Genomic DNA, 17,864 nt, shown 5'->3' on the forward strand with positions numbered 1-17,864 from the left:
CTTTTCTACTTCTAACTACTGGTTCATAAATGAATACGTTTGAAAATGGAATGCATCAACAGAACGGTGTTGGTAGTATAAAAATATCTACAGCACCTTCTATTCCCAGGTGGTCTCCCATCCAAGTATTAACCAGGCCCAACACTGCTTAGCTTCCAAGATCAGGCGTATCCAGTGTGGTGTGGCTGTAGACGAGCTTTATGGTTTCTGTTAGAACTTTTCTACTTCTAACTACTGGTTCATAAATGAATACGTTTGAAAATGGAATGCATCAACAGAACGGTGTTGGCAGTATAAAAATATCTACAGCACGTTGTACTCCCTGGTGGTCTCCCATCCAAGTACTAACCAGGCCCAACACTGCTTAGCTTCCAAGATCAGATGAGATTGGGCGTATCCAGTGTAGAGCGGCTGTAGATGAGCTTTGTGGTTTCTGTTTGATCTTTTCTACTTCTAACTACTGGTTCATAAATGAATACATTTGAAAATTGAATGCATCAACAGAACGGTGTTGGCAGTATAAAAATATCTACAGCACCTTGTATTCCCAAGTGGTCTCCCATCCAAGTACTAACCAGGCCCAACACTGCTTAGCTTCCAAGATCAGATGAGATTGGACGTATCCAGTGTCGTGTGGCTGTAGATGAGCTTTGTGGTTTCTGTTAGAACTTTTCTACTTCTAACTACTGGTTCATAAATGAATACGTTTGAAAATGGAATGCATCAACAGAACGGTGTTGGCAGTATAAAAATATCTACAGCACCTTGTATTCCCAGGTGGTCTCCCATCCAAGTACTAACCAGGCCCAACACTGCTTAGCTTCCAAGATCAGATGAGATTGGGCGTATCCAGTGTGGTGTGGCTGTAGATGAGCTTTATGGTTTCTGTTAGAACTTTTCTACTTCTAACTACTGGTTCATAAATGAATACATTTGAAAATGGAATGCATCAACAGAACGGTGTTGGTAGTATAAAAATATCTACAGCACCTTGTATTCCCAGGTGGTCTCCCATCCAATTACTAACCAGGCCCAACACTGCTTAGCTTCCAAGATCAGTTGAGATTGGGCGTATCCAGTGTGGTGTGGCATTAGATGAGCTTTGTGGTTTCTGTTAGAACTTTTCTACTTCTAACTACTGGTTCATAAATGAATACATTTGAAAATGGAATGCATCAACAGAACGGTGTTGGCAGTATAAAAATATCTACAGCACCTTGTATTCCCAGGTGGTCTCCCATCCAAGTACTAACCAGGCCCAACACTGCTTAGCTTCCAAGATCAGATGAGATTAGGCGTATCCAGTGTGGTGCGGCTGTAGATGAGCTTTGTGGTTTCTGTTTGAACTTTTCTACTTCTAACTACTGGTTCATAAATGAATACATTTGAAAATTGAATGCATCAACAGAACGGTGTTGGCAGTATAAAAATATCTACAGCACCTTGTATTCCCAAGTGGTCTCCCATCCAAGTACTAACCAGGCCCAACACTGCTTAGCTTCCAAGATCAGATGAGATTGGACGTATCCAGTGTCGTGTGGCTGTAGATGAGCTTTGTGGTTTCTGTTAGAACTTTTCTACTTCTACCTACTGGTTCATAAATGAATACGTTTGAAAATGGAATGCATCAACAGAACGGTGTTGGCAGTATAAAAATATTTACAGCACCTTGTATTCCCAGGTGGTCTCCCATCCAAGTACTAACCAGGCCCAACACTGCTTAGCTTCCAAGATCAGACAAGATTGGGCGTATCCAGTGTGGTGTGGCTGTAGATGAGCTTTATGGTTTCTGTTAGAACTTTTCTACTTCTAACTACTGGTTCATAAATGAATACGTTTGAAAATGGAATGCATCAACAGAACGGTGTTGGTAGTATAAAAATATCTACAGCACCTTGTATTCCCAGGTGGTCTCCCATCCAATTACTAACCAGGCCCAACACTGCTTAGCTTCCAAGATCTGTTGAGATTGGGCGTATCCAGTGTGGTGTGGCATTAGATGAGCTTTGTGGTTTCTGTTAGAACTTTTCTACTTCTAACTACTGGTTCATAAATGAATACATTTGAAAATGGAATGCATCAACAGAACGGTGTTGGCAGTATAAAAATATCTACAGCACCTTGTATTCCCAGGTGGTCTACCATCCAAGTACTAACCAGGCCCAACACTGCTTAGCTTCCCAGATCAGATGAGATTGGGCGTATCCAGTGTGGTGCGGCTGTAGATGAGCTTTGTGGTTTCTGTTTGAACTTTTCTACTTCTAACTACTGGTTCATAAATGAATACATTTGAAAATTGAATGCATCAACAGAACGGTGTTGGCAGTATAAAAATATCTACAGCACCTTGTATTCCCAAGTGGTCTCCCATCCAAGTACTAACCAGGCCCAACACTGCTTAGCTTCCAAGATCAGATGAGATTGGGCGTATCCAGTGTGGTGTTGCTGTAGATGAGCTTTATGGTTTCTGTTAGAACTTTTCTACTTCTAACTACTGGTTCATAAATGAATACGTTTGAAAATGGAATGCATCAACAGAACGGTGTTGGCAGTATAAAAATATCTACAGCACCTTGTATTCCCAGGTGGTCTCCCATCCAAGTACTAACCAGGCCCAACACTGCTTAGCTTCCAAGATCAGACAAGATTGGGCATATCCAGTGTGGTGTGGCTGTAGATGAGCTTTATGGTTTCTGTTAGAACTTTTCTACTTCTAACTACTGGTTCATAAATGAATACGTTTGAAAATGGAATGCATCAACAGAACGGTGTTGGTAGTATAAAAATATCTACAGCACCTTGTATTCCCAGGTGGTCTCCCATCCAATTACTAACCAGGCCCAACACTGCTTAGCTTTCAAGATCAGTTGAGATTGGGCGTATCCAGTGTGGTGTGGCATTAGATGAGCTTTGTGGTTTCTGTTAGAACTTTTCTACTTCTAACTACAGGTTCATAAATGAATACATTTGAAAATGGAATGCATCAACAGAACGGTGTTGGCAGTATAAAAATATCTACAGCACCTTGTATTCCCAGGTGGTCTCCCATCCAAGTACTAACCAGGCCCAACACTGCTTAGCTTCCAAGATCAGATGAGATTGGGCGTATCCAGTGTGGTGTGGCTGTAGATGAGCTTTATGGTTTCTGTTAGAACTTATCTACTTCTAACTACTGGTTCATAAATGAATACGTTTGAAAATGGAATGCATCAACAGAACGGTGTTGGTAGTATAAAAATATATACAGCACCTTGTATTCCCAGGTGGTCTCCTATCCAAGTACTAACCAGGATCAACACTGCTTAGCTTCCAAGATCAGATGAGATTGGGCGTATCCAGTGTGGTGTGGCTGTAGATGAGCTTTGTGGTTTCTGTTAGAACTTTTCTACTTCTAACTACTGGTTCATAAATGAATACGTTTGAAAATGGAATGCATCAACAGAACGGTGTTGGCAGTATAAAAATATCTACAGCACCTATGTATTCCCAGGTGGTCTCCCATCCAAGTACTAACCAGGCCCAACACTGCTTAGTTTCCAAGATCAGATGAGATTGGGCATATCCAGTGTGGTGTGGCTGTAGAAGAGCTTTATGGTTTCTGTTAGTACTTTTCTACTTCTAACTACTGGTTCATAAATGAATACGTTTGAAAATGGAATGCATCAACAGAACGGTGTTGGTAGTATAAAAATATCTACAGCACCTTCTATTCCCAGGTGGTCTCCCATCCAAGTATTAACCAGGCCCAACACTGCTTAGCTTCCAAGATCAGGCGTATCCAGTGTGGTGTGGCTGTAGACGAGCTTTATGGTTTCTGTTAGAACTTTTCTACTTCTAACTACTGGTTCATAAATGAATACGTTTGAAAATGGAATGCATCAACAGAACGGTGTTGGCAGTATAAAAATATCTACAGCACCTTGTACTCCCTGGTGGTCTCCCATCCAAGTACTAACCAGGCCCAACACTGCTTAGCTTCCAAGATCAGATGAGATTGGGCGTATCCAGTGTAGAGCGGCTGTAGATGAGCTTTGTGGTTTCTGTTTGATCTTTTCTACTTCTAACTACTGGTTCATAAATGAATACATTTGAAAATTGAATGCATCAACAGAACGGTGTTGGCAGTATAAAAATATCTACAGCACCTTGTATTCCCAAGTGGTCTCCCATCCAAGTACTAACCAGGCCCAACACTGCTTAGCTTCCAAGATCAGATGAGATTGGACGTATCCAGTGTCGTGTGGCTGTAGATGAGCTTTGTGGTTTCTGTTAGAACTTTTCTACTTCTAACTACTGGTTCATAAATGAATACGTTTGAAAATGGAATGCATCAACAGAACGGTGTTGGCAGTATAAAAATATCTACAGCACCTTGTATTCCCAGGTGGTCTCCCATCCAAGTACTAACCAGGCCCAACACTGCTTAGCTTCCAAGATCAGATGAGATTGGGCGTATCCAGTGTGGTGTGGCTGTAGATGAGCTTTATGGTTTCTGTTAGAACTTTTCTACTTCTAACTACTGGTTCATAAATGAATACATTTGAAAATGGAATGCATCAACAGAACGGTGTTGGTAGTATAAAAATATCTACAGCACCTTGTATTCCCAGGTGGTCTCCCATCCAATTACTAACCAGGCCCAACACTGCTTAGCTTCCAAGATCAGTTGAGATTGGGCGTATCCAGTGTGGTGTGGCATTAGATGAGCTTTGTGGTTTCTGTTAGAACTTTTCTACTTCTAACTACTGGTTCATAAATGAATACATTTGAAAATGGAATGCATCAACAGAACGGTGTTGGCAGTATAAAAATATCTACAGCACCTTGTATTCCCAGGTGGTCTCCCATCCAAGTACTAACCAGGCCCAACACTGCTTAGCTTCCAAGATCAGATGAGATTAGGCGTATCCAGTGTGGTGCGGCTGTAGATGAGCTTTGTGGTTTCTGTTTGAACTTTTCTACTTCTAACTACTGGTTCATAAATGAATACATTTGAAAATTGAATGCATCAACAGAACGGTGTTGGCAGTATAAAAATATCTACAGCACCTTGTATTCCCAAGTGGTCTCCCATCCAAGTACTAACCAGGCCCAACACTGCTTAGCTTCCAAGATCAGATGAGATTGGACGTATCCAGTGTCGTGTGGCTGTAGATGAGCTTTGTGGTTTCTGTTAGAACTTTTCTACTTCTAACTACTGGTTCATAAATGAATACGTTTGAAAATGGAATGCATCAACAGAACGGTGTTGGCAGTATAAAAATATTTACAGCACCTTGTATTCCCAGGTGGTCTCCCATCCAAGTACTAACCAGGCCCAACACTGCTTAGCTTCCAAGATCAGACAAGATTGGGCGTATCCAGTGTGGTGTGGCTGTAGATGAGCTTTATGGTTTCTGTTAGAACTTTTCTACTTCTAACTACTGGTTCATAAATGAATACGTTTGAAAATGGAATGCATCAACAGAACGGTGTTGGTAGTATAAAAATATCTACAGCACCTTGTATTCCCAGGTGGTCTCCCATCCAATTACTAACCAGGCCCAACACTGCTTAGCTTCCAAGATCTGTTGAGATTGGGCGTATCCAGTGTGGTGTGGCATTAGATGAGCTTTGTGGTTTCTGTTAGAACTTTTCTACTTCTAACTACTGGTTCATAAATGAATACATTTGAAAATGGAATGCATCAACAGAACGGTGTTGGCAGTATAAAAATATCTACAGCACCTTGTATTCCCAGGTGGTCTACCATCCAAGTACTAACCAGGCCCAACACTGCTTAGCTTCCCAGATCAGATGAGATTGGGCGTATCCAGTGTGGTGCGGCTGTAGATGAGCTTTGTGGTTTCTGTTTGAACTTTTCTACTTCTAACTACTGGTTCATAAATGAATACATTTGAAAATTGAATGCATCAACAGAACGGTGTTGGCAGTATAAAAATATCTACAGCACCTTGTATTCCCAAGTGGTCTCCCATCCAAGTACTAACCAGGCCCAACACTGCTTAGCTTCCAAGATCAGATGAGATTGGGCGTATCCAGTGTGGTGTTGCTGTAGATGAGCTTTATGGTTTCTGTTAGAACTTTTCTACTTCTAACTACTGGTTCATAAATGAATACGTTTGAAAATGGAATGCATCAACAGAACGGTGTTGGCAGTATAAAAATATCTACAGCACCTTGTATTCCCAGGTGGTCTCCCATCCAAGTACTAACCAGGCCCAACACTGCTTAGCTTCCAAGATCAGACAAGATTGGGCATATCCAGTGTGGTGTGGCTGTAGATGAGCTTTATGGTTTCTGTTAGAACTTTTCTACTTCTAACTACTGGTTCATAAATGAATACGTTTGAAAATGTAATGCATCAACAGAACGGTGTTGGTAGTATAAAAATATCTACAGCACCTTGTATTCCCAGGTGGTCTCCCATCCAATTACTAACCAGGCCCAACACTGCTTAGCTTTCAAGATCAGTTGAGATTGGGCGTATCCAGTGTGGTGTGGCATTAGATGAGCTTTGTGGTTTCTGTTAGAACTTTTCTACTTCTAACTACAGGTTCATAAATGAATACATTTGAAAATGGAATGCATCAACAGAACGGTGTTGGCAGTATAAAAATATCTACAGCACCTTGTATTCCCAGGTGGTCTCCCATCCAAGTACTAACCAGGCCCAACACTGCTTAGCTTCCAAGATCAGATGAGATTGGGCGTATCCAGTGTGGTGTGGCTGTAGATGAGCTTTATGGTTTCTGTTAGAACTTATCTACTTCTAACTACTGGTTCATAAATGAATACGTTTGAAAATGGAATGCATCAACAGAACGGTGTTGGTAGTATAAAAATATATACAGCACCTTGTATTCCCAGGTGGTCTCCTATCCAAGTACTAACCAGGATCAACACTGCTTAGCTTCCAAGATCAGATGAGATTGGGCGTATCCAGTGTGGTGTGGCTGTAGATGAGCTTTGTGGTTTCTGTTAGAACTTTTCTACTTCTAACTACTGGTTCATAAATGAATAGGTTTTAAAATGGAATGCATCAACAGAACGGTGTTGGCAGTATAAAATTATCTACAGCAATTTGTATTCCCAGGTGGTCTCCCATCCAAGTACTAACCAGGCCCAACACTGCTTAGATTCCAAGATCAGATGAGATTGGGCGTATCCAGAGTGGTGTGGCTATAGATGAGCTTTGTGGTTTCTGTTAGAACTTTTCTACTTCTAACTACTGGTTCATAAATGAATACGTTTGAAAATGGAATGCATCAACAGAACGGTGTTGGCAGTATAAAAATATCTACAGCACCTTGTATTCCCAGGTGGTCTCCCATCCAAGTACTAACCAGGCCCAACACTGCTTAGCTTCCAAGATCAGATGAGATTGGGCGTATCCAGTGTGGTGTGGCAGAAGATGAGCTTTGTGGTTTCTGTTTGAACTTTTCTACTTCTAACTACTGGTTCATAAATGAATACGTTTGAAAATGGAATGCATCAACAGAACGGTGTTGGCAGTATAAAAATATCTACAGCACCTTGTATTCACAGGTGGTCTCCCATCCAAGTACTAACCAGGCCCAACACTGCTTAGCTTCCAAGATCAGATGAGATTGGGCGTATCCAGTGTGGTGTGGCTGTAGATGAGCTTTGTGGTTTCTGTTAGAACTTTTCTACTTCTAACTACTGGTTCATAAATGAATACGTTTGAAAATGGAATGCATCAATAGAACGGTGTTGGCAGTATAAAAATATCTACAGCACCTATGTATTCCCAGGTGGTCTCCCATCCAAATACTAACCAGGCCCAACACTGCTTAGCTTCCAAGATCAGATGAGATTGGGCATATCCAGTGTGGTGTGGCTGTAGAAGAGCTTTATAGTTTCTGTTAGTACTTTTCTACTTCTAACTACTGGTTCATAAATGAATACGTTTGAAAATGGAATGCATCAACAGAACGGTGTTGGTAGTATAAAAATATCTACAGCACCTTGTATTCCCATGTGGTCTCCCATCCAAGTACTGACCAGGCACAATACTGCTTAGCTTCCAAGATCAGATGAGATTGGGCGTATCCAGTGTGGTGTGGCTGTAGATGAGCTTTATGGTTTCTGTTAGAACTTTTCTACTTCTAACTACTGGTTCATAAATGAATACGTTTGAAAATGGAATGCATCAACAGAACGGTGTTGGTAGTATAAAAATATATACAGCACCTTGTATTCCCAGGTGGTCTCCCATCCAAGTACTAACCAGGATCAACACTGCTTAGCTTCCAAGATCAGATGAGATTGGGCGTATCCAGTGTGGTGTGGCTGTAGATGAGCTTTGTGGTTTCTGTTAGAACTTTTTTACTTCTAACTACTGGTTCATAAATGAATACGTTTGAAAATGGAATGCATCAACAGAACGGTGTTGGCAGTATAAAAATATCTACAGCACCTTGTATTCCCAGGTGGTCTCCCATCCAAGTACTAACCAGGCCCAACACTGCTTAGCTTCCAAGATCAGATGAGATTGGGCGTATCCAGTGTGGTGTGGCTGTAGATGAACTTTGTGGTTTCTGTTAGAACTTTTCTACTTCTAACTACTGGTTCATAAATGAATAGGTTTTAAAATGGAATGCATCAACAGAACGGTGTTGGCAGTATAAAATTATCTACAGCAATTTGTATTCCCAGGTGGTCTCCCATCCAAGTACTAACCAGGCCCAACACTGCTTAGCTTCCAAGATCAGATGAGATTGGGCGTATCCAGAGTGGTGTGGCTATAGATGAGCTTTATGGTTTCTGTTAGAACTTTTCTACTTCTAACTACTGGTTCATAAATGAATACGTTTGAAAATGGAATGCATCAACAGAACGGTGTTGGCAGTATAAAAATATCTACAGCACCTTGTATTCCCAGGTGGTCTCCCATCCAAGTACTAACCAGGCCCAACACTGCTTAGCTTCCAAGATCAGATGAGATTGGGCGTATCCAGTGTGGTGTGGCTGTAGATTAGCTTTGTGGTTTCTGTTAGAACTTTTCTACTTCTAACTACTGGTTCATAAATGAATATGTTTTAAAATGGAATGCATCAACAGAACGGTGTTGGCAGTATAAAATTATCTACAGCACATTGTATTCCCAGGTGGTCTCCCATCCAAGTACTAACCAGGCTCAACACTGCTTAGCTTCCAAGATCAGATGAGATTGGGCGTCTCCAGTGTGGTGTGGCTGTAGATTAGCTTTATGGTTTCTGTTAGAACTTTTCTACTTCTAACTACTGGTTCATAAATGAATACGTTTGAAAATGGAATGCATCAACAGGGATGGTGTTGGCAGTATAAAAATATCTACAGCACCTTGTATTCCCAGGTGGTCTCCCATCCAAGTACTAACCAGGCCCAACACTGCTTAGCTTCCAAGATCAGATGAGATTGGGCGTATCCAGTGTGGTGTGGCTGTAGATGAGCTTTGTGGTTTCTGTTTGAACTTTTCTACTTCTAACTACTAGTTCATAAATGAATACATTTGAAAATTGAATGCATCAACAAAACGGTGTTGGCAGTATAAAAATATCTACAACACCTTGTATTCCCAGGTGGTCTCCCAACCAAGTACTAACCAGGCCCAACACTGCTTAGCTTCCAAGATCAGATGAGATTGGGCATATCCAGTGTGGTGTGGCTGTAGATGAACTTTGTGGTTTCTGTTAGAACTTTTCTACTTCTAACTACTGGTTCATAAATGAATACGTTTGAAAATGGAATGCATCAACAGAACGGTGTTGGCAGTATAAAAATATCTACAGCACCTTGTATTCCCAGGTGGTCTCCCATCCAAGTACTAACCAGGCCCAACACTGCTTAGCTTCCAAGATCAGATGAGATTGGGCGTATCCAGTGTGGTGTGGCTGTAGATGAGCTTTGTGGTTTCTGTTAGAACTTTTCTACTTCTAACTACTGGTTCATAAATGAATACGTTTGAAAATGGAATGCATCAACAGAACGGTGTTGGCAGTATAAAAATATCTACACCACCTATGTATTCCCAGGTGGTCTCCCATCCAAGTACTAACCAGGCCCAACACTGCTTAGCTTCCAAGATCAGATGAGATTGGGCATATCCAGTGTGGTGTGGCTGTAGAAGAGCTTTATGGTTTCTGTTAGTACTTTTCTACTTCTAACTACTGGTTCATAAATGAATACGTTTGAAAATGGAATGCATCAACAGAACGGTGTTGGTAGTATAAAAAGATCTACAGCACCTTGTATTCCCAGGTGGTCTCCCATCCAAGTACTAACCAGGCCCAACACTGCTTAGCTTCCAAGATCAGATGAGATTGGGCGTATCCAGTGTGGTGTTGCTGTAGATGAACTTTCTGGTTTCTGTTAGAACTTTTCTACTTCTAACTACTGGTTCATAAATGAATACGTTTTAAAATAGAATGCATCAACAGAACGGTGTTGGCAGTATAAAATTATCTACAGCACCTTGTATTCCCAGGTGGTCTCCCATCCAAGTACTAACCAGGCCCAACACTGCTTAGCTTCCAAGATCAGATGAGATTGGGCGTATCCAGTGTGGTGTGGCTGTAGATGAGCTTTATGGTTTCTGTTAGAACTTTTCTACTTCTAACTACTGGTTCATAAATGAATACGTTTGAAAATGGAATGCATCAACAGAACGGTGTTGGTTGTATAAAAATATCTACATCACCTTGTATTCCCAGGTGGTCTCCCATCCAAGTACTAACCAGGCCCAACACTGCTTAGCTTCCAAGATCAGATGAGATTGGGCGTATCCAGTGTGGTGTGGCTGTAGATGAGCTTTGTTGTTTCTGTTAGAACTTTTCTACTTCTAACTACTGGTTCATAAATGAATACGTTTGAAAATGGAATGCATCAACAGAACGGTGTTGGCAGTATAAAAATATCTACAGCACCTTGTATTCCCAGGTGGTCTCCCATCCAAGTACTAACCAGGCCCAACACTGCTTAGCTTCCAAAATCAGATGAGATTGGGCATAACCAGTGTGGTGTGGCTGTAGAAGAGCTTTATGGTTTCTGTTAGTACTTTTCTACTTCTAACTACTGGTTCATAAATGAATACGTTTGAAAATGGAATGCATCAACAGAACGGTGTTGGTAGTATAAAATTATCTACAGCACCTTGTATTCCCAGGTGGTCTCCAATCCAAGTACTAACCAGGCCCAACACTGCTTAGCTTCCAAGATCAGATGAGATTGGGCGTATCCAGTGTGGTGTGGCTGTAGATGAGCTTTATGGCTTCTGTTAGAACTTTTCTACTTCTAACTACTGGTTCATAAATGAATACGTTTGAAAATGGAATGCATCAACAGAACGGTGTTGGCAGTATAAAAATATCTACAGCACATTGTATTCCCAGGTGGTCTCCCATCCAAGTACTAACCAGGCCAATACTGCTTTGCTTCCAAGATCAGATGAGATTGGGCGTATCCATTGTGGTGTGGCTGTAGATGAGCTTTGTGGTTTCTGTTTGAACTTTTCTACTTCTAACTACTGGTTTATAAATGAATACATTTGAAAATTGAATGCATCAACAGAACGGTGTTGGCAGTATAAAAATATCTACAGCACCTTGTATTCCCAGGTGGTCTCCCATCCAAGTACTAACCAGGCCCAACACTGCTTAGCTTCCTAGATCAGATGAGATTGGGCGTATCCAGTGCGGTGTGGCTGTAGATGAGCTTTGTGGTTTCTGTTAGAACTTTTCTACTTCTAACTACTGGTTCATAAATGAATACGTTTGAAAATGGAATGCATCAACAGAACGGTGTTGGCAGTATAAAAATATCTACAGCACCTTGTATTCCCAGGTGGTCTCCCATCCAAGTACTAACCAGGCCCAACACTGCTTAGCTTCCAAGATCAGATGAGATTGGGCGTATCCAGTGTGGTGTGGCTGTAGATGAGCTTTATGGTTTTTGTTAGAACTTTTCTACTTCTAACTACTGGTTCATAAATGAATACGTTTGAAAATGGAATGCATCAACAGAACGGTGTTGGCAGTATAAAAATATCTACAGCACCTTGTATTCCCAGGTGGTCTCCCATCCAAGTACTAACCAGGCCCAACACTGCTTAGCTTCCAAGATCAGATGAGATTGGGCGTATCCAGTTTGGTGTGGCTGTAGATGAGCTTTACGGTTTCTGTTAGAACTTTTCTACTTCTAACTACTGGTTCATAAATGAATAGGTTTGAAAATGGAATGCATCAACAGAACGGTGTTGGTTGTATAAAAATATCTACATCACCTTGTATTCCCAGGTGGTCTCCCATCCAAGTACTAACCAGCCCAACACTGCTTAGCTTCCATGATCAGATGAGATTGGACGTATCCAGTGTGGTGTGGCTGTAGATGAGCTTTGTTGTTTCTGTTAGAACTTTTCTACTTCTAACTACTGGTTCATAAATGAATACGTTTGAAAATGGAATGCATCAACAGAACGGTGTTGGCAGTATAAAAATATCTACAGCACCTTGTATTTCCCAGGTGGTCTCCCATCCAAGTACTAACCAGGCCCAACACTGCTTAGCTTCCAAAATCAGATGAGATTGGGCATAACCAGTGTGGTGTGGCTGTAGAAGAGCTTTATGGTTTCTGTTAGTACTTTTCTACTTCTAACTACTGGTACATAAATGAATACGTTTGAAAATGGAATGCATCAACAGAACGGTGTTGGTAGTATAAAATTATCTACAGCACCTTGTATTCCCAGGTGGTCTCCCATCCAAGTACTAACCAGGCCCAACACTGCTTAGCTTCCAAGATCAGATGAGATTGGGCGTATCCACTGTGGTGTGGCTGTAGATGAGCTTTGTGGTTTCGTTTTGAACTTTTCTACTTCTAACTACTGGTTCATAAATGAATACATTTGAAAATTGAATGCATCAACAGAACGGTGTTGGCAGTATAAAAATATCTACAGCACCTTGTATTCCCAGGTGGTCTCCCATCCAAGTACTAACCAGGCCCAACACTGCTTAGCTTCCTAGATCAGATGAGATTGGGCGTATCCAGTGCGGTGTGGCTGTAGATGAGCTTTGTGGTTTCTGTTAGAACTTTTCTACTTCTAACTAGTGGTTCATAAATTAATACGTTTGAAAATGGAATGCATCAACAGAACTGTGTTGGCAGTATAAAAATATCTACACCACCTATGTATTCCCTGGTGGTCTCCCATCCAAGTACTAACCAGGCCCAACACTGCTTAGCTTCCAAGATCAGATGAGATTGGTCGTACCCAGTGTGGTGTGGCTGTAGATGAGCTTTGTGGTTTCTGTTAGAACTTTTCTACTTCTAACTACTGGTTCAAAAATGAATACGTTTGAAAATGGAATGCATCAACAGAACGGTGTTGGCAGTATAAAAATATCTACAGCACCTTGTATTCCCAGGTGGTCTCCCATCCAAGTACTAACCAGGCCCAACTCTGCTTAGCTTCCAAGATCAGATGAGATTGGGCATATCCAGTGTGGTGTGGCTGTAGATGAGTTTTGTGGTTTCTGTTAGAACTTTTCTACTTCTAACTACTGGTTCATAAATGAATACATTTGAAAACGGAATGCATCAACAGAACGGTGTTGGCAGTATAAAAATATCTACAGCACCTTGTATTCCCAGGTGGTCTCCCATACAAGTACTAACCAGGCCCAACACTGCTTAGCTTCCAAGATCAGATGAGATTGGGCATATCCAGTGTCGTGTGGCTGTAGATGAACTTTGTTGTTTCTGTTAGAACTTTTCTACTTCTAACTACTGGTTCATAAATGAACATGTTTTAAAATGGAATGCATCAACAGAACGGTGTTGGCAGTATAAAATTATCTGCAGCACCTTGTATTCCCAGGTGGTCTCCCATCCAAGTACTAACCAGGCCCAACACTGCTTAGCTTCCAAGATCAGATGAGATTGGGCGTATCCAGTGTGGTGTGGCTGTAGATGAGCTTTGTGGTTTCTATTAGAACTTTTCTACTTCTAACTACTGGTTCATAAATGAATACGTTTGAAAATGGAATGCATCAACAGAACGGTGTTGGCAGTATAAAAATATCTACAGCACCTTGTATTCCCAGGTGGTCTCCCATCCAAGTACTAACCAGGCCCAACACTGCTTAGCTTCCAAGATCAGATGAGATTGGGCGTATCCAGTGTGGTGTGGCTGTAGATGAGCTTTGTGGTTTCTGTTAGAACTTTTCTACTTCTAACTACTGGTTCATAAATGAATACATTTGAAAATGGAATGCATCAACAGAACGGTGTTGGCAGTATAAAAATATCTACAGCACCTTGTATTCCCAGGTGGTCTCCCATCCAAGTACTAACCAGGCCCAACACTGCTTAGCTTCCAAGATCAGATGAGATTGGGCGTATCCAGTGTCGTGTGGCTGTAGATGAACTTTGTGGTTTCTGTTAGAACTTTTCTACTTCTAACTACTGGTTCATAAATGAATACGTTATAAAATGGAATGCATCAACAGAACGGTGTTGGCAGTATAAAATTATCTACAGCACCTTGTATTCCCAGGTGGTCTCCCATCCAAGTACTAACCAGGCCCAACACTGCTTAGCTTCCAAGATCAGATGAGATTGGGCGTATCCAGTGTGGTGTGGCTGTAGATGAGCTTTGTGGTTTTTGTTAGAACTTTTCTATTTCTAACTACTGGTTCATAAATGAATACGTTTGAAAATCAAATGCATCAACAGAACGGTGTTGGCAGTATAAAAATATCTACAGCACCTTGTATTCCCAGGTGGTCTCCCATCCAAGTACTAACTAGGCCCAACACTGCTTAGCTTCCAAGATCAGATGAGATTGGGCGTATCCAGTGTGGTGTTGCTGTAGATGAACTTTCTGGTTTCTGTTAGAACTTTTCTACTTCTAACTACTGGTTCATAAATGAATATGTTTGAAAATGGTATGCATCAACAGAACGGTGTTGGCAGTATAAAAATTATCTACAGCACCTTGTATTCCCAGGTGGCCTCCCATCCAAGTACTAACCAAGCCCAACACTGTTTAGCTTCCAAGATCAGATGAGATTGGGCGTATCCAGTGTGGTGTGGCTGTAGATGAGCTTTGTGGTTTCTGTTAGAACTTTTCTACTTCTAACTACTGGTTCATAAATGAATACGTTTGAAAATGGAATGCATCAACAGAACGGTGTTGGCAGTATAAAAATATCTACAGCACCTTGTATTCCCAGGTGGTCTCCCATCCAAGTACTAACCAGGCCCAATACTGCTTTGCTTCCAAGATCAGATGAGATTGGGCGTATCCAGTGTGGTGTGGCTGTAGATGAGCTTTGTGGTTTCTGTTTGAACTTTTCTACATCTAACTACTGGTTCATAAATGAATACATTTGAAAATTGAATGCATCAACAGAACGGTGTTGGCAGTATAAAAATATCTACAGCACCTTGTATTCCCAGGTGGTCTCCCATCCAAGTACTAACCAGGACCAACACTGCTTAGCTTCCTAGATCAGATGAGATTGGGCGTATCCAGAGTGGTGTGGCTGTAGATGAGCTTTGTGGTTTCTGTTAGAACTTTTCTACTTCTAACTACTGGTTCATAAATGAATACGTTTGAAAATGGAATGCATCAACAGAACGGTGTTGGCAGTATAAAAATATCTACACCACCTATGTATTCCCAGGTGGTCTCCCATCCAAGTACTAACCAGGCCCAACACTGCTTAGCTTCCAAGATCAGATGAGATTGGGCATATCCAGTGTGGTGTGGCTGTAGAAGAGCTTTATGGTTTCTGTTAGTACTTTTCTACTTCTAACTACTGGTTCATAAATGAATACGTTTGAAAATGGAATGCATCAACAGAACGGTGTTTGTAGTATAAAAATATCTACAGCACCTTGTATTCCCAGGTGGTCTCCCATCCAAGTACTAACCAGGCCCAACACTGCTTAGCTTCCAAGATCAGATGAGATTGGGCGTATCCAGTGTGGTGTTGCTGTAGATGAACTTTCTGGTTTCTGTTAGAACTTTTCTACTTCTAACTACTGGTTCATAAATGAATACGTTTTAAAATGGAATGCATCAACAGAACGGTGTTGGCAGTATAAAATTATCTACAGCACCTTGTATTCCCAGGTGGTCTCCCATCCAAGTACTAACCAGGCCCAACACTGCTTAGCTTCCAAGATCAGATGAGATTGGGCGTATCCAGTGTGGTGTTGCTGTAGATGAACTTTCTGGTTTCTGTTAGAACTTTTCTACTTCTAACTACTGGTTCATAAATGAACACGTTTTAAAATGGAATGCATCAACAGAACGGTGTTGGCAGTATAAAATTATCTACAGCACCTTGTATTCCCAGGTGGTCTCCCATCCAAGTACTAACCAGGCCCAACACTGCTTAGCTTCCAAGATCAGATGAGATTGGGCGTATCCAGTTTGGTGTGGCTGTAGATGAGCTTTATGGTTTCTGTTAGAACTTTTCTACTTCTAACTTCTGGTTCATAAATGAATACGTTTGAAAATGGAATGCATCAACAGAACGGTGTTGGCAGTATAAAATTATCTACAGCACCTTGTATTCCCAGGTGGTCTCCCATCCAAGTACTAACCAGGCCCAACACTGCTTAGCTTCCAAGATCAGATGAGATTGGGCGTATCCAGTTTGGTGTGGCTGTAGATGAGCTTTATGGTTTCTGTTAGAACTTTTCTACTTCTAACTACTGGTTCATAAATGAATACGTTTTAAAATGGAATGCATCAACAGAACGGTGTTGGTTGTATAAAAATATCTACATCACCTTGTATTCCCAGGTGGTCTCCCATCCAAGTACTAACCAGGCCCAACACTGCTTAGCTTCCAAGATCAGATGAGATTGGGCGTATCCAGTGTGGTGTGGCTGTAGATGAGCTTTGGTGTTTCTGTTAGAACTTTTCTACTTCTAACTACTGGTTCATAAATGAATACGTTTGAAAATGAAATGCATCAACAGAACGGTGTTGGCAGTATAAAAATATCTACAGCACCTTGTATTCCCAGGTGGTCTCCCATCTAAGTACTAACCAGGCCCAACACTGCTTAGCTTCCAAAATCAGATGAGATTGGGCATAACCAGTGTGGTGTGGCTGTAGAAGAGCTTTATGGTTTCTGTTAGTACTTTTCTACTTCTAACTACTGGTTCATAAATGAATACGTTTGAAAATGGAATGCATCAACAGAACGGTGTTGGCAGTATAAAAATATCTACAGCACCTTGTATTCCCAGGTGGTCTCCCATCCAAGTACTAACCAGGCCCAACACTGCTTAGCTTCCTAAATCAGATGAGATTGGGCGTATCCAGTGTGGTGTGGCTGTAGATGAGCTTTGAGGTTTCTGTTAGAACTTTTCTACTTCTAACTACTGGTTCGTAAATGAATACGTTTGAAAATGGAATGCATCAACAGAACGGTGTTGGCAGTATAAAAATATCTACAGCACCTTGTATTCCCAGGTGGTCTCCCATCCAAGTACTAACCAGGCCCAATACTGCTTTGCTTCCAAGATCAGATGAGATTGGGCGTATCCAGTGTGGTGTGGCTGTAGATGAGCTTTGTGGTTTCTGTTGGAACTTTTCTACTTCTAACTACTGGTTCATAAATGAATACATTTGAAAATGGAATGCATCAACAGAACGGTGTTGGCAGTATAAAAATATCTACAGCACCTTGTATTCCCAGGTGGTCTCCCATCCAAGTACTAACCAGGCCCAACACTGCTTAGCTTCCTAGATCAGATGAGATTGGGCGTATCCAGTGTGGTGTGGCTGTAGATGAGCTTTGTGGTTTCTGTTAGAACTTTTCTACTTCTAACTACTGGTT

General features: G+C 41.4%; 45 non-coding genes and 34 pseudogenes across 45 annotated transcripts; all 79 read right to left on the reverse strand.

Annotated features, from left to right (window-relative positions):
* Window positions 1-84: 84 nt before the first annotated feature.
* Window positions 85-193, reverse strand: LOC135039402 (5S ribosomal RNA; annotated as a pseudogene).
* A 107-nt stretch (window positions 194-300) lies between these two features.
* LOC135039339 (5S ribosomal RNA) lies at window positions 301-419 on the reverse strand (annotated as a pseudogene).
* Window positions 420-526: 107 nt separating this feature from the next.
* LOC135039044 (5S ribosomal RNA) lies at window positions 527-645 on the reverse strand (annotated as a pseudogene).
* A 107-nt stretch (window positions 646-752) lies between these two features.
* LOC135039430 (5S ribosomal RNA) lies at window positions 753-871 on the reverse strand. The gene has a single exon (XR_010233435.1). It is a non-coding gene; the product is annotated as a 5S ribosomal RNA (ribosomal RNA).
* A 107-nt stretch (window positions 872-978) lies between these two features.
* LOC135039326 (5S ribosomal RNA) lies at window positions 979-1,097 on the reverse strand (annotated as a pseudogene).
* Window positions 1,098-1,204: 107 nt separating this feature from the next.
* On the reverse strand, window positions 1,205-1,323 carry LOC135038713 (5S ribosomal RNA). The gene has a single exon (XR_010233069.1). It is a non-coding gene; the product is annotated as a 5S ribosomal RNA (ribosomal RNA).
* Window positions 1,324-1,430: 107 nt separating this feature from the next.
* Window positions 1,431-1,549, reverse strand: LOC135039046 (5S ribosomal RNA; annotated as a pseudogene).
* Window positions 1,550-1,656: 107 nt separating this feature from the next.
* LOC135039000 (5S ribosomal RNA) lies at window positions 1,657-1,775 on the reverse strand. The gene has a single exon (XR_010233349.1). It is a non-coding gene; the product is annotated as a 5S ribosomal RNA (ribosomal RNA).
* A 107-nt stretch (window positions 1,776-1,882) lies between these two features.
* Window positions 1,883-2,001, reverse strand: LOC135039320 (5S ribosomal RNA; annotated as a pseudogene).
* A 107-nt stretch (window positions 2,002-2,108) lies between these two features.
* On the reverse strand, window positions 2,109-2,227 carry LOC135039120 (5S ribosomal RNA; annotated as a pseudogene).
* Window positions 2,228-2,334: 107 nt separating this feature from the next.
* LOC135039764 (5S ribosomal RNA) lies at window positions 2,335-2,453 on the reverse strand. Its single transcript, XR_010233757.1, has one exon. It is a non-coding gene; the product is annotated as a 5S ribosomal RNA (ribosomal RNA).
* A 107-nt stretch (window positions 2,454-2,560) lies between these two features.
* On the reverse strand, window positions 2,561-2,679 carry LOC135038899 (5S ribosomal RNA). The gene has a single exon (XR_010233250.1). It is a non-coding gene; the product is annotated as a 5S ribosomal RNA (ribosomal RNA).
* A 107-nt stretch (window positions 2,680-2,786) lies between these two features.
* Window positions 2,787-2,905, reverse strand: LOC135039375 (5S ribosomal RNA; annotated as a pseudogene).
* Window positions 2,906-3,012: 107 nt separating this feature from the next.
* LOC135039431 (5S ribosomal RNA) lies at window positions 3,013-3,131 on the reverse strand. Its single transcript, XR_010233436.1, has one exon. It is a non-coding gene; the product is annotated as a 5S ribosomal RNA (ribosomal RNA).
* Window positions 3,132-3,238: 107 nt separating this feature from the next.
* On the reverse strand, window positions 3,239-3,357 carry LOC135039307 (5S ribosomal RNA; annotated as a pseudogene).
* A 107-nt stretch (window positions 3,358-3,464) lies between these two features.
* LOC135038910 (5S ribosomal RNA) lies at window positions 3,465-3,584 on the reverse strand. The gene has a single exon (XR_010233261.1). It is a non-coding gene; the product is annotated as a 5S ribosomal RNA (ribosomal RNA).
* Window positions 3,585-3,691: 107 nt separating this feature from the next.
* On the reverse strand, window positions 3,692-3,800 carry LOC135039403 (5S ribosomal RNA; annotated as a pseudogene).
* Window positions 3,801-3,907: 107 nt separating this feature from the next.
* Window positions 3,908-4,026, reverse strand: LOC135039183 (5S ribosomal RNA; annotated as a pseudogene).
* Window positions 4,027-4,133: 107 nt separating this feature from the next.
* Window positions 4,134-4,252, reverse strand: LOC135039047 (5S ribosomal RNA; annotated as a pseudogene).
* Window positions 4,253-4,359: 107 nt separating this feature from the next.
* On the reverse strand, window positions 4,360-4,478 carry LOC135039432 (5S ribosomal RNA). Its single transcript, XR_010233437.1, has one exon. It is a non-coding gene; the product is annotated as a 5S ribosomal RNA (ribosomal RNA).
* A 107-nt stretch (window positions 4,479-4,585) lies between these two features.
* Window positions 4,586-4,704, reverse strand: LOC135039327 (5S ribosomal RNA; annotated as a pseudogene).
* A 107-nt stretch (window positions 4,705-4,811) lies between these two features.
* On the reverse strand, window positions 4,812-4,930 carry LOC135038714 (5S ribosomal RNA). The gene has a single exon (XR_010233070.1). It is a non-coding gene; the product is annotated as a 5S ribosomal RNA (ribosomal RNA).
* A 107-nt stretch (window positions 4,931-5,037) lies between these two features.
* Window positions 5,038-5,156, reverse strand: LOC135039048 (5S ribosomal RNA; annotated as a pseudogene).
* Window positions 5,157-5,263: 107 nt separating this feature from the next.
* LOC135039002 (5S ribosomal RNA) lies at window positions 5,264-5,382 on the reverse strand. Its single transcript, XR_010233350.1, has one exon. It is a non-coding gene; the product is annotated as a 5S ribosomal RNA (ribosomal RNA).
* Window positions 5,383-5,489: 107 nt separating this feature from the next.
* Window positions 5,490-5,608, reverse strand: LOC135039321 (5S ribosomal RNA; annotated as a pseudogene).
* A 107-nt stretch (window positions 5,609-5,715) lies between these two features.
* Window positions 5,716-5,834, reverse strand: LOC135039121 (5S ribosomal RNA; annotated as a pseudogene).
* A 107-nt stretch (window positions 5,835-5,941) lies between these two features.
* On the reverse strand, window positions 5,942-6,060 carry LOC135039765 (5S ribosomal RNA). Its single transcript, XR_010233758.1, has one exon. It is a non-coding gene; the product is annotated as a 5S ribosomal RNA (ribosomal RNA).
* Window positions 6,061-6,167: 107 nt separating this feature from the next.
* Window positions 6,168-6,286, reverse strand: LOC135038900 (5S ribosomal RNA). Its single transcript, XR_010233251.1, has one exon. It is a non-coding gene; the product is annotated as a 5S ribosomal RNA (ribosomal RNA).
* A 107-nt stretch (window positions 6,287-6,393) lies between these two features.
* LOC135039376 (5S ribosomal RNA) lies at window positions 6,394-6,512 on the reverse strand (annotated as a pseudogene).
* Window positions 6,513-6,619: 107 nt separating this feature from the next.
* Window positions 6,620-6,738, reverse strand: LOC135039433 (5S ribosomal RNA). The gene has a single exon (XR_010233438.1). It is a non-coding gene; the product is annotated as a 5S ribosomal RNA (ribosomal RNA).
* Window positions 6,739-6,845: 107 nt separating this feature from the next.
* Window positions 6,846-6,964, reverse strand: LOC135039308 (5S ribosomal RNA; annotated as a pseudogene).
* Window positions 6,965-7,071: 107 nt separating this feature from the next.
* On the reverse strand, window positions 7,072-7,190 carry LOC135039323 (5S ribosomal RNA; annotated as a pseudogene).
* Window positions 7,191-7,297: 107 nt separating this feature from the next.
* Window positions 7,298-7,416, reverse strand: LOC135038759 (5S ribosomal RNA). Its single transcript, XR_010233113.1, has one exon. It is a non-coding gene; the product is annotated as a 5S ribosomal RNA (ribosomal RNA).
* Window positions 7,417-7,523: 107 nt separating this feature from the next.
* On the reverse strand, window positions 7,524-7,642 carry LOC135039686 (5S ribosomal RNA). Its single transcript, XR_010233684.1, has one exon. It is a non-coding gene; the product is annotated as a 5S ribosomal RNA (ribosomal RNA).
* A 107-nt stretch (window positions 7,643-7,749) lies between these two features.
* Window positions 7,750-7,869, reverse strand: LOC135039152 (5S ribosomal RNA; annotated as a pseudogene).
* Window positions 7,870-7,976: 107 nt separating this feature from the next.
* LOC135039188 (5S ribosomal RNA) lies at window positions 7,977-8,095 on the reverse strand (annotated as a pseudogene).
* A 107-nt stretch (window positions 8,096-8,202) lies between these two features.
* Window positions 8,203-8,321, reverse strand: LOC135039176 (5S ribosomal RNA; annotated as a pseudogene).
* Window positions 8,322-8,428: 107 nt separating this feature from the next.
* Window positions 8,429-8,547, reverse strand: LOC135039434 (5S ribosomal RNA). The gene has a single exon (XR_010233439.1). It is a non-coding gene; the product is annotated as a 5S ribosomal RNA (ribosomal RNA).
* Window positions 8,548-8,654: 107 nt separating this feature from the next.
* On the reverse strand, window positions 8,655-8,773 carry LOC135039179 (5S ribosomal RNA; annotated as a pseudogene).
* A 107-nt stretch (window positions 8,774-8,880) lies between these two features.
* Window positions 8,881-8,999, reverse strand: LOC135039435 (5S ribosomal RNA). Its single transcript, XR_010233440.1, has one exon. It is a non-coding gene; the product is annotated as a 5S ribosomal RNA (ribosomal RNA).
* Window positions 9,000-9,106: 107 nt separating this feature from the next.
* Window positions 9,107-9,225, reverse strand: LOC135039151 (5S ribosomal RNA; annotated as a pseudogene).
* Window positions 9,226-9,333: 108 nt separating this feature from the next.
* Window positions 9,334-9,452, reverse strand: LOC135039436 (5S ribosomal RNA). Its single transcript, XR_010233441.1, has one exon. It is a non-coding gene; the product is annotated as a 5S ribosomal RNA (ribosomal RNA).
* Window positions 9,453-9,559: 107 nt separating this feature from the next.
* On the reverse strand, window positions 9,560-9,678 carry LOC135038742 (5S ribosomal RNA). The gene has a single exon (XR_010233097.1). It is a non-coding gene; the product is annotated as a 5S ribosomal RNA (ribosomal RNA).
* Window positions 9,679-9,785: 107 nt separating this feature from the next.
* LOC135039438 (5S ribosomal RNA) lies at window positions 9,786-9,904 on the reverse strand. Its single transcript, XR_010233443.1, has one exon. It is a non-coding gene; the product is annotated as a 5S ribosomal RNA (ribosomal RNA).
* A 108-nt stretch (window positions 9,905-10,012) lies between these two features.
* On the reverse strand, window positions 10,013-10,131 carry LOC135039355 (5S ribosomal RNA; annotated as a pseudogene).
* Window positions 10,132-10,238: 107 nt separating this feature from the next.
* On the reverse strand, window positions 10,239-10,357 carry LOC135039522 (5S ribosomal RNA). Its single transcript, XR_010233525.1, has one exon. It is a non-coding gene; the product is annotated as a 5S ribosomal RNA (ribosomal RNA).
* A 107-nt stretch (window positions 10,358-10,464) lies between these two features.
* Window positions 10,465-10,583, reverse strand: LOC135039439 (5S ribosomal RNA). The gene has a single exon (XR_010233444.1). It is a non-coding gene; the product is annotated as a 5S ribosomal RNA (ribosomal RNA).
* A 107-nt stretch (window positions 10,584-10,690) lies between these two features.
* On the reverse strand, window positions 10,691-10,809 carry LOC135038520 (5S ribosomal RNA). Its single transcript, XR_010232882.1, has one exon. It is a non-coding gene; the product is annotated as a 5S ribosomal RNA (ribosomal RNA).
* Window positions 10,810-10,916: 107 nt separating this feature from the next.
* Window positions 10,917-11,035, reverse strand: LOC135039052 (5S ribosomal RNA; annotated as a pseudogene).
* A 107-nt stretch (window positions 11,036-11,142) lies between these two features.
* On the reverse strand, window positions 11,143-11,261 carry LOC135038761 (5S ribosomal RNA). Its single transcript, XR_010233115.1, has one exon. It is a non-coding gene; the product is annotated as a 5S ribosomal RNA (ribosomal RNA).
* A 107-nt stretch (window positions 11,262-11,368) lies between these two features.
* Window positions 11,369-11,486, reverse strand: LOC135039365 (5S ribosomal RNA; annotated as a pseudogene).
* Window positions 11,487-11,593: 107 nt separating this feature from the next.
* Window positions 11,594-11,712, reverse strand: LOC135038634 (5S ribosomal RNA). The gene has a single exon (XR_010232992.1). It is a non-coding gene; the product is annotated as a 5S ribosomal RNA (ribosomal RNA).
* A 107-nt stretch (window positions 11,713-11,819) lies between these two features.
* On the reverse strand, window positions 11,820-11,938 carry LOC135039440 (5S ribosomal RNA). Its single transcript, XR_010233445.1, has one exon. It is a non-coding gene; the product is annotated as a 5S ribosomal RNA (ribosomal RNA).
* A 107-nt stretch (window positions 11,939-12,045) lies between these two features.
* On the reverse strand, window positions 12,046-12,164 carry LOC135038462 (5S ribosomal RNA). The gene has a single exon (XR_010232826.1). It is a non-coding gene; the product is annotated as a 5S ribosomal RNA (ribosomal RNA).
* A 107-nt stretch (window positions 12,165-12,271) lies between these two features.
* LOC135039351 (5S ribosomal RNA) lies at window positions 12,272-12,389 on the reverse strand (annotated as a pseudogene).
* A 107-nt stretch (window positions 12,390-12,496) lies between these two features.
* On the reverse strand, window positions 12,497-12,616 carry LOC135039172 (5S ribosomal RNA; annotated as a pseudogene).
* A 107-nt stretch (window positions 12,617-12,723) lies between these two features.
* Window positions 12,724-12,842, reverse strand: LOC135038461 (5S ribosomal RNA). Its single transcript, XR_010232825.1, has one exon. It is a non-coding gene; the product is annotated as a 5S ribosomal RNA (ribosomal RNA).
* A 107-nt stretch (window positions 12,843-12,949) lies between these two features.
* LOC135038635 (5S ribosomal RNA) lies at window positions 12,950-13,068 on the reverse strand. Its single transcript, XR_010232993.1, has one exon. It is a non-coding gene; the product is annotated as a 5S ribosomal RNA (ribosomal RNA).
* A 108-nt stretch (window positions 13,069-13,176) lies between these two features.
* LOC135039401 (5S ribosomal RNA) lies at window positions 13,177-13,295 on the reverse strand (annotated as a pseudogene).
* A 107-nt stretch (window positions 13,296-13,402) lies between these two features.
* Window positions 13,403-13,521, reverse strand: LOC135038650 (5S ribosomal RNA). The gene has a single exon (XR_010233008.1). It is a non-coding gene; the product is annotated as a 5S ribosomal RNA (ribosomal RNA).
* A 107-nt stretch (window positions 13,522-13,628) lies between these two features.
* Window positions 13,629-13,747, reverse strand: LOC135039089 (5S ribosomal RNA; annotated as a pseudogene).
* A 107-nt stretch (window positions 13,748-13,854) lies between these two features.
* On the reverse strand, window positions 13,855-13,973 carry LOC135038435 (5S ribosomal RNA). Its single transcript, XR_010232799.1, has one exon. It is a non-coding gene; the product is annotated as a 5S ribosomal RNA (ribosomal RNA).
* A 107-nt stretch (window positions 13,974-14,080) lies between these two features.
* On the reverse strand, window positions 14,081-14,199 carry LOC135039441 (5S ribosomal RNA). The gene has a single exon (XR_010233446.1). It is a non-coding gene; the product is annotated as a 5S ribosomal RNA (ribosomal RNA).
* A 107-nt stretch (window positions 14,200-14,306) lies between these two features.
* Window positions 14,307-14,425, reverse strand: LOC135038651 (5S ribosomal RNA). The gene has a single exon (XR_010233009.1). It is a non-coding gene; the product is annotated as a 5S ribosomal RNA (ribosomal RNA).
* Window positions 14,426-14,532: 107 nt separating this feature from the next.
* Window positions 14,533-14,651, reverse strand: LOC135039442 (5S ribosomal RNA). Its single transcript, XR_010233447.1, has one exon. It is a non-coding gene; the product is annotated as a 5S ribosomal RNA (ribosomal RNA).
* A 107-nt stretch (window positions 14,652-14,758) lies between these two features.
* On the reverse strand, window positions 14,759-14,877 carry LOC135039693 (5S ribosomal RNA). Its single transcript, XR_010233690.1, has one exon. It is a non-coding gene; the product is annotated as a 5S ribosomal RNA (ribosomal RNA).
* Window positions 14,878-14,985: 108 nt separating this feature from the next.
* LOC135038748 (5S ribosomal RNA) lies at window positions 14,986-15,104 on the reverse strand. The gene has a single exon (XR_010233103.1). It is a non-coding gene; the product is annotated as a 5S ribosomal RNA (ribosomal RNA).
* Window positions 15,105-15,211: 107 nt separating this feature from the next.
* On the reverse strand, window positions 15,212-15,330 carry LOC135038795 (5S ribosomal RNA). The gene has a single exon (XR_010233149.1). It is a non-coding gene; the product is annotated as a 5S ribosomal RNA (ribosomal RNA).
* A 107-nt stretch (window positions 15,331-15,437) lies between these two features.
* LOC135039108 (5S ribosomal RNA) lies at window positions 15,438-15,556 on the reverse strand (annotated as a pseudogene).
* Window positions 15,557-15,664: 108 nt separating this feature from the next.
* Window positions 15,665-15,783, reverse strand: LOC135039357 (5S ribosomal RNA; annotated as a pseudogene).
* Window positions 15,784-15,890: 107 nt separating this feature from the next.
* Window positions 15,891-16,009, reverse strand: LOC135039668 (5S ribosomal RNA). The gene has a single exon (XR_010233666.1). It is a non-coding gene; the product is annotated as a 5S ribosomal RNA (ribosomal RNA).
* Window positions 16,010-16,116: 107 nt separating this feature from the next.
* On the reverse strand, window positions 16,117-16,235 carry LOC135039670 (5S ribosomal RNA). Its single transcript, XR_010233668.1, has one exon. It is a non-coding gene; the product is annotated as a 5S ribosomal RNA (ribosomal RNA).
* A 107-nt stretch (window positions 16,236-16,342) lies between these two features.
* Window positions 16,343-16,461, reverse strand: LOC135038463 (5S ribosomal RNA). Its single transcript, XR_010232827.1, has one exon. It is a non-coding gene; the product is annotated as a 5S ribosomal RNA (ribosomal RNA).
* A 107-nt stretch (window positions 16,462-16,568) lies between these two features.
* On the reverse strand, window positions 16,569-16,687 carry LOC135038465 (5S ribosomal RNA). Its single transcript, XR_010232829.1, has one exon. It is a non-coding gene; the product is annotated as a 5S ribosomal RNA (ribosomal RNA).
* Window positions 16,688-16,794: 107 nt separating this feature from the next.
* LOC135038521 (5S ribosomal RNA) lies at window positions 16,795-16,913 on the reverse strand. Its single transcript, XR_010232883.1, has one exon. It is a non-coding gene; the product is annotated as a 5S ribosomal RNA (ribosomal RNA).
* Window positions 16,914-17,020: 107 nt separating this feature from the next.
* On the reverse strand, window positions 17,021-17,139 carry LOC135039110 (5S ribosomal RNA; annotated as a pseudogene).
* A 107-nt stretch (window positions 17,140-17,246) lies between these two features.
* Window positions 17,247-17,365, reverse strand: LOC135038939 (5S ribosomal RNA). Its single transcript, XR_010233290.1, has one exon. It is a non-coding gene; the product is annotated as a 5S ribosomal RNA (ribosomal RNA).
* A 107-nt stretch (window positions 17,366-17,472) lies between these two features.
* LOC135038796 (5S ribosomal RNA) lies at window positions 17,473-17,591 on the reverse strand. Its single transcript, XR_010233150.1, has one exon. It is a non-coding gene; the product is annotated as a 5S ribosomal RNA (ribosomal RNA).
* A 107-nt stretch (window positions 17,592-17,698) lies between these two features.
* LOC135038583 (5S ribosomal RNA) lies at window positions 17,699-17,817 on the reverse strand. Its single transcript, XR_010232941.1, has one exon. It is a non-coding gene; the product is annotated as a 5S ribosomal RNA (ribosomal RNA).
* Window positions 17,818-17,864: the final 47 nt, after the last annotated feature.

This window comes from Pseudophryne corroboree, unplaced genomic scaffold (genome assembly GCF_028390025.1).
Source record: "Pseudophryne corroboree isolate aPseCor3 unplaced genomic scaffold, aPseCor3.hap2 scaffold_711, whole genome shotgun sequence".
NCBI lineage: Eukaryota > Metazoa > Chordata > Amphibia > Anura > Myobatrachidae > Pseudophryne > Pseudophryne corroboree.